The sequence below is a fragment of the Bos taurus genome, chromosome 8, assembly GCF_002263795.3.
Source record: "Bos taurus isolate L1 Dominette 01449 registration number 42190680 breed Hereford chromosome 8, ARS-UCD2.0, whole genome shotgun sequence".
Taxonomy (NCBI): domain Eukaryota; kingdom Metazoa; phylum Chordata; class Mammalia; order Artiodactyla; family Bovidae; genus Bos; species Bos taurus.
Window position 1 is genome coordinate 100,756,895 of NC_037335.1, and position 8,519 is coordinate 100,765,413.

The 8,519-nt window shown below is 39.9% G+C and overlaps 1 pseudogene; it reads left to right on the forward strand.

The window, feature by feature from the left end:
• Positions 1 to 5,197: 5,197 nt before the first annotated feature.
• Positions 5,198 to 5,308, forward strand: LOC112447938 (uncharacterized; annotated as a pseudogene).
• Positions 5,309 to 8,519: the final 3,211 nt, after the last annotated feature.

Below are 8,519 nucleotides of genomic sequence, written 5' to 3' on the forward strand. Positions count from 1 at the left end.
ATACATTTGAATCAGTTCTAATGAGGTGGATGAAACTGGAGCCTATTATACAGAGTGAAGTAAGCCAGAAAGAAAAACACCAATACAGTATACTAACGCATATATATGGAATTTAGAAAGATGGTAACAATAACCCTGTGTACGAGATAGCAAAAGAGACACTGATGTATAGAACAGTCTTATGGACTCTGTGGGAGAGGGAGAGGGTGAGAAGATTTGGGAGAATGGCATTGAAACATGTATAATATCATGTATGAAACGAGTTGCCAGTGCAGGTTCAATGCACGATACTGGATGCATGGGGCTGGTGCACTGGGACGACCCAGAGGGATGGTATGGGGAGGGAGGAGGGAGGAGGGTTCAGGATGGGGAACACATGTATACCTGTGGCGGATTCATTTCGATATTTGGCAAAACTAATACAATATTGTAAAGTTTAAAAATAAAATAAAATTTTTAAAAAAATAGGCAGAACACCTAAACAGACATTTCTACAAAGAAGACACACAGATGGCTAACAAACACATGAAAAGATGCTCAACATCACTCATTATTAGAGAAATGCAAATCAAACCTGCAATGAGGTATCATCTCACACTGATCAGAATGGTCATCATTAAAAAAAAAGAAAATCTACAAACAATAAGTGCTGGAGAGGGTGTGGAGAAAAGGGAACCCTTTTCCATTCCCTGTCGGGGGAAATGTAAGCTGATACAGCCACTATGAGGACAGTATGGAGGTTGTTAAAAAAACTAAACACAGAACTAGCACATGACCCAGCAGTCCCACTCCCGGGCATATATCCAGAGAAAACCATAATTCAAAAATACACACGAACCCAGTGTTCACTGTAGCACTAGTTACAATAGCCAGGACATGGAAGCAACCTAAACGTCCATCAACAGAAACTGAAAGTGAAAGAAAGTGAAGTCGCTCAGTCGTGTCCGACTCTTTGCGACCCCATGGACTGTAGCCTACCAGGCTTCTCAGTCCATGGGATTTTCCAGGCAAGAGTACTGGAGTGGGTTGTCATTTCCTTCTCCAGGGGATCTTCCCTACCCAAGGATCGAACCCGGGTCTCCCGCATCGTAGACAGATGCTTTTACCCTCTGAGCCACCAAGGAAGCCCCCATCAACAGAGGAATGGATAAAGAAGATGTGGTAAATATACAGAATGGACTGTTACTCAGCCATAAAAAGGAATAAAACTGTGCCATTTGCAGAAACGTGAATGGACCTAGAGACTGTCATGCAGAGTGTAAGTCAGAAAGAGAAAAACAAATATCATATGTTAATGCATTTATGTGGACTCTAGAAAAATGGTATAGATGAACTGATTTGCCAAGCAGAAAGACAGACAGACATAGAGAACAAATGTATGGAAACCAAAGGGGTAAGAAAGGTGGGATGGATGGGGAAGATTAGGATTGGCATATATACCCTACTATGTATAAAATAGATAACTAATGAGAACCGACTATATAGCACAGGGAACTCTACTTAATGCTCTGTTGTGACCTAAATAGGAAGGAAATCCAAAAAGAGACGTGATACACAGAGCTGACTCACTTTGCTGTACAGCAAAAACTAACATCATTATAAAGCAACTATACACCAGTTTTTTAAAAAGGAGTAAAAAACCAAAATATAAAGGCACTGATGTCAGTATAAAAACCAATTCAACATGGAAAATGAGTACAAAACTTACTGCAAATACAATTTTTTAATTTAACTCAAAGGAAAAAAGTTTATAAGGAAACATTCATTGGTTAAAATACAACACTAACTATTTAGAAATAACTCTATGAGAATAAATCATGGAAAGGACAGAGGATGCAAAGGTTAGGTAAATTCCACACCACAAATTAGTAAGAGTTAAAAATTACTTCTTGAGCCTTATTTTTATTTTTATAAAATCATAAGTCTGTCATTAGTAGTATTTTTGATGAGCTAAAATTCATTACTGACCTTCCTGGTAAAAATGACTAAAAATACTGGATAAAATATAACTTTTTACAATTTATTCTTAAATATTCAATAAACTGATAAGAAAATAAATGACCCTCAGAAAACAAAAATTAAATGACAAAAAATCTAGAGGTATAAGTACAGAACTAAATCTGGCTTTGTTTTGAGGTGTGTTCTGAATCCTGATAACCCTGACCTTCTATTTTCACAGCCTCACAGACTGCAGAGGACAAAAGACACAGTTCACCTAAAACAGGCAATCTCATGGACGACTGTGGGGATTAAAAGCGGGCTTGCAAAGGGCTACATGTACATCAGTGTAAAGTGAGCAGAATTAAACTCATCTCATGCACCTTTATGGCAGAAAGTGAAGAACTAAAGAGCCTCTTGATGGAAGTGAAAGAGGAGGGTGAAAAAGTTGGCTTAAAGCTCAACATTCAGAAAACTAAGACCATGGCATCTGGTCCAATCACTTCATGGCAAAAAGAGGGGGAAACAGTGGCTGACTTTATTTTTCTGGGCTCCCAAATCACTGCAGATGGTGATTGCAGCCATGAAATTAAAAGATGCTTACTCCTTGGAAGGAAAGTTATGACCAACCTAGACAGCATATTAAAAAGCAGAGACAAAGTCAACAAAGGTCCATCTAGTCAAGGCTATGGTTTTTCCAGTGGTCATGTATGGATGTGAGAGTTGGACTATAAAGAAAGCTGAGCACCGAAGAATTGATGCTTTTGAACTGTGGTGTTGGAGAAGACTCTTGAGAGCCCCTTGGACTGCAAGGAGATCCAACCAGTCCTTGGTTGGCTTAGGAGATCAGTTCATTGGAAGGACTGATATTGAAGCTGAAACTCCATACTTTGGCCACCTGATGCAAAGAGCTGACTCATTTGAAAAGACCCTGATGCTGGGAAAGATTGAGGGCAGGAGGAGAAGGGGATGACAGAGGATGAGATGGTTGGATGGCATCACCGACTCAATGGACAGGGGTTTGGGTAGACTCCGGGAGTTGGTGATGGACAGGGAGGCCTGGAGTGCTGCTGTTCATGGGGTCGCAAAGAGCTGGACACGACTGAGCGACTGAACTGAACTGAACATGCACCAGGGGGACAGCAGAGAAAACTGCCTACTTGGAGATGAGAAAAAAGATTAAAATTCATTCCATAAGCAGACCCCACAGGAGTTTGAAATTTTGACTAACTGGATGTTCCAACAACCTGACACAGAGAACTTAAAGTTGTCGCACTGGATTTTCAGTGCCCCTAGACTCCTACAAGAAGCAAATATAAATCCTTTTGAAATGACTCAATCCTCAACACAGGTCTCAAAGAATTTTCAAAATAAAAGAAAATCCCAAAGAATATAGACAGTGAACAGTCAAAAGTCACAAAGTATATAAGGAAAGAAGATACTATCAGAGAAAGTCTTCATTAATAGCAGAGAGCAAAATCAGACTCTGCAAAGAGTTCAGACATTGGGGATTATTAGACACAGAATATAGAAAAGTATATTGTGTTATAATCTTTAAAAGAAAAGAAGTATTTAAAATATGATTAAAGAACAAGAAATAGAGACTAAATGTGTCACTCCCGAAATTCGCATGTTAAAACCTAGCTCCCCGTGTGATCTTATTGGGAAGTGGGGCCCTTGGGAGGTAATCAGCCCATGAGGTGACCATCCTCATGAACAGGATGTGTGTCCTTATTAAAGACACTCCAGAGAGCTCCCACACCTCCTTCTCCACGTGAGGACACAGTGTGGAGACAGCTGTCTATGAACCAGGAAGCTGGCTCTCACCAGACTCCAATGTGCTGGAACCTTCAGTGTGGACTTCACAGCCTCCAGAACTGTGAGAAACAAAGGTTTTTGTTTAAGTCATCCAGTCTCTGGCATTTTTGTTAAAGCAGCCTGAATAGACTAAGTCAGAAATAAGCAGATTTGAAAAGAAGCAAATTGTACTCAAAATAACAATAATAAGAATAATATCATTGAAATTAAACAAATTCCATGGAGGAGGTGAACCAGAATATTGGACACAGATAAAGGTATTAGCAAAATGTTAGGTAATTATGAAGAATTAGTTCAATACACACCTTGTGAAAGCGATAGTCACTCAGTCATGTCTGACTCTTTGTGATCCCTTGGACTGCCAGGTTCCTTTGTCCATAGAATTCTCCAGGCAAGAATACTGGAGTGGCTGCCATTCCCTTCTTCAAGGGATCTTCCTAACCCGGGGCTTGAACTCAGGTCTCCTGCACTGCAGGCAGATTCTTAACCATCTAGTTCAGTTCAGTTCAGTTGCTCAGTCATGTCCGACTCTTTGTGACCCCATGAATTACAGCACGCCAGGCCTCCCTGTCCATCACCAACTCCTGGAGTTCACTCAAACTCACGTCCATCAAGTCGGTGATTCCATCCAGCCATCTCATCCTCTGTTATTCCCTTTTCCTCCTGCCCTCAATCCCTCCCAGCATCAGAGTCTTTTCCAATGAGTCAACTCTTCGCATGAGGTGGCCAAAGTACTGGAGTTTCAGCTTTAGCATCATTCCTTCCAAAGAAATCCCAGGGCTGATCTCCTTCAGAATGGACTGGTTGGATCTCCTTGCAGTCCAAGGGACTCTCAAGAGTCTTCTCCAACACCACAGTTCAAAAGCATCAATTCTTCGGTGCTCAGCTTTCTTCACAGTCCAACTCTCACATCCATACACCGTCTAAGCCACTGTTAATTCAATACACACCTTACAGAGACAAAAATAAGGAAAACATAAAATGTAGGCAAAAATATAAGATAAAGTAAAAGTCTAACATAGGTCTAACTGGCATTTCAGAAGAAGGGGAAAAACAGAATGGGGGCCAGGTGATATCTGAGAGGTAACAACTAGTAATTTCCCAGACTGACAGAAGTAGTTTCAGAAAACCCCGTGAATCCCAAGCAAGATAAATAACAAGAAACCCATACCTAGATTCATCATAATGATACACCAGAATAGTGAAAACCAGATTTTTCACACAGCAGTCAGAGAAAACACAAATTAGAGGGAAAGGAGTGATCAAGTTGACTGACATGGTCCTATCACAAAAAATGGAAACCAGAAACAGTGAAATAATATCTCAAGAGAAGAAAATATAACTCAATCTAGCCTAGTACATGTGAAAAAAAAAAATACTGCAAGAGCAAATGTAAAATAAAGACATTTTTAGACCAAAAAAAAAATTAAGAATTTGCCACAGTGCTTCTCAGTCTTTTGGCTAAGATCAAGTGTAGTATCTGTTCTCATCATCTTAATATCTAATTGTCCACACTCATGGCATATAATAGTTTAAAAAATAATCACCCAATAATAAAATTTTCATGGTTAACTTTTTAAATAAATAAATATGAAAAAAAGAACTTGCCACCAATAGACCACTGTTAAAGAAACTTCTAAAACAGAGTTGTCCAATAGGAAGGCAACATGAGGGACACAAATTTAAATCCCCTAATAGCCACAATTTCAAAAGCAAACATAAATAAATAAATAAAAGGATAATCCATCTGAATAGTGATCTACTTAAGCCAATATATCAAAATCATATCATTTCAACATGCAATTAATACAAAAATCATTAACGAGATCTCTTACATTTTTGTACTAGGTCTCTGAAATCCAGGATGAGCTTTACACTAACAGCAAATCTCAATTCAGAGTAGATGTAAGTCAAGTGCCCAGTATCCACATGACTAGTGGTTACCACAGTGGTCAGCGGAACACTGAAAGATATGCTTCAGATACAAGGGAAATGATTCCAGGTAAAAGGAAGTGAGATGCAAGAAAGGAGGATGACAAGATAAGCAGTAAACACATCTGTGTGTGCTCAGTCATTCATTCATGTGTGCACGTTCATTTGTGTCCAATGCTTTGCAGCCTGGACTACAGCCCAGCTGTATGCAACATGGACTATAGCCCACCAGGTTCCTCTGTCCATGGGATTTTTCTGACAAGAATACTGGAGTTGGTTGCCATTTCCTCCTCCAGCAGTGAGCATATGGGTAAACCCCATATCCAAAAGATATTAAATGTATAAAACTATCATAATTATGTTGTAAACTGGAAGTTAAAGTGAAGTTACTCAGTTGTGTCTGACTCTTTGCGACCCCATGGACTGTAGTCTACCAAGTTCCTCCCATGGGATTTTCCAGGCAAGAATTCTGGAGTGGGTTGCCATTTCCTTCTCCAGGAGATCTTCCGGAGGTAGGGATTGAAGCCAGGTCTCCTGCATTGTAAGCAGATGCTTTACTGTCTGAGCCACCAGGGAAGTTAAAAGGAGGTCTGATCCGATTCTGCTTAAATAGTGTGGGGCAAGAATATTCATGAAGATGTTGTGTATTTCAAATTGCATCACATTAAGCAGCATAGAACCTCTGGTCAATAATGGCAAGGTTAGAACAGGGTGAAACAGCCAAATCCTTCTATCATACTTTCTCTCACTTTTTATCAAAATATAAATCTGTGGAGTAAGACCTTGGCAGAAAAAAATAAGTACAAAGCCCCTGAGGCAGAAGTGTGCCTGGTGTATCTGAGAGATACTAAAGAGTAAGATTTCCTATGGCTTCCCTGGTGGCTCAGAGGTTAAAGCGTCTGCCTGGAATGCGGGAGAACAGGGTTTGATCCCTGGGTCAGGAAGATCCCCTGGAGAAGGAAATGGCAATCCACTCCAGTACTCTTGCCTGGAGTACAGTCTTTGACTAAGCCAATATCCGACCAGAATCATCTACCAATTTAGTAACAATTCTTTTAAAATGTATCAGAATCACTAAAGGATCTCTTTTTCAGTGGCTGAGAATCTTTCAATCAGAACTTAGAAGTAATCCCCCTAGCAAACAACTCTTGGTATTGGGTCCCCTTGAAGCGCTCTGGCCATTTCTTTGCACCCTCCCCACCCCTAGCTTCTCTGTGCTTTTGCTCTGTGGACCCACATTTCTGACTGTCTTCAGAAGACTGCCCTCAGCCACAGATGCCACTTTGCCTGCCTGTGCCAAGAACTGGAAGTACGTGAGTGTATCTGAGAGTTTGGATCCCCCTTAGAATTGGGTGGCTCTTAGCCTGTGAGTGACTTAGGAAAGCCCAGGTCCTTTGCCTCCATTTGGGACAAAATCTGAGCTATAACTTGATCTGTAAAGCTCTCCTGTATGATCCAGCGGAGGCTAGAACTTTGTCAGAAATTGTACCCTGCTTGGATTCCTTCCTCTCACTGATCTGTTTCTCCTACTCCCTTACCTGTTTCTCCTGGGAGCAATTTCCTAATAAATCATATGCACATAAATCCTCAACTTAGAGTCAGCTTCTGGAGAACCTGACACAAGGCAATCCCTAATTGTGAATGCCACATTACATCCAAAATATGTAGGACAAATATAATCTAATGCTATATACTCACACACAAAGTGAAACATGAGCAGAAATCCTTTCTATTTTCATTTGAAGTGATTGAGTTCCATTGGTATAACACAGTGAATAACTCATCGTGAGCAGCCCAAAGCTGATCCATGAGAGGCATATACCAGTCAGGGGACAACACCACACATCACCGTGTGAAATCACACTCATACACAGTGTTAGCATTATTGAGAACTCAGCTGTGCATCACTTTTCTGGATGTGGAAAATGTCTTTGGTTCTCGAATACAAGCAAACTGCTCACCATTTCTAAAGACTGAATGTGGCACTTATTGTGTCAGAGACAATGGATCCAGTGTTTGGCGCTCAGACTACATGTTTCAAAGGGAATCTTTGTCTGCTTACCATGAAAAAAAAAAAAAAATCAGACTCTGTATTTATTGGGAAAAGAGAAATCCAGCAGCCTTCACTCAAAGAAACCAGCCCTGTGAGTCTTAAGTTACTACAGTTGAATAAAGCCATAAGTAGACATGCAGTAACACAAGCCAGAGACTTCTGGGGGTTGACAGTAAAGAGAACCCACCCCTCACCTTTCTTTAATTATTTTTAATCATTGAGGATCTTTTTAATGACTATACAAATGGCTTTCAAGTAGGTCTCTTCTACCTAAATTCTAAGATAACTTCAATTCTAAAACAATTTTATAAAACAAAATTTCTCCCAATGACACTGTTTAAATATTTACCGATATAATACACGATGATCTGATTCTCTGCAAGTAATATATAGAGAAACTTCATCAGATTGGGCTCCACTGGCTTGTGAGAAATATTTTGGGAACTGTCTGCTGAGGTTCGTCATTGTCTTTTAGAGAACTATATATACACAAACACATACCTACATATATCAATAATATAAACAAGGCCATTAATAAAACATTTTTCTCAATTTATATTAAGAGTAACTTTTTTGCTGTTGAACAGGGCAAGATATGCCTGCCATCTATGACAGACATGCCCAGAAATGGTAAAAGCAGTTGGCCACACCAACAAGATATTCCTGGTTTCAGAGTACTTCACAGAGCTTCTCTCTAAACTAAAGGCATCTTAAAAGAATCAGTTAAGAAAAGGACTCATTTCAGGCTCTTTAGAAGCATCCATTTACAGGCACAAAA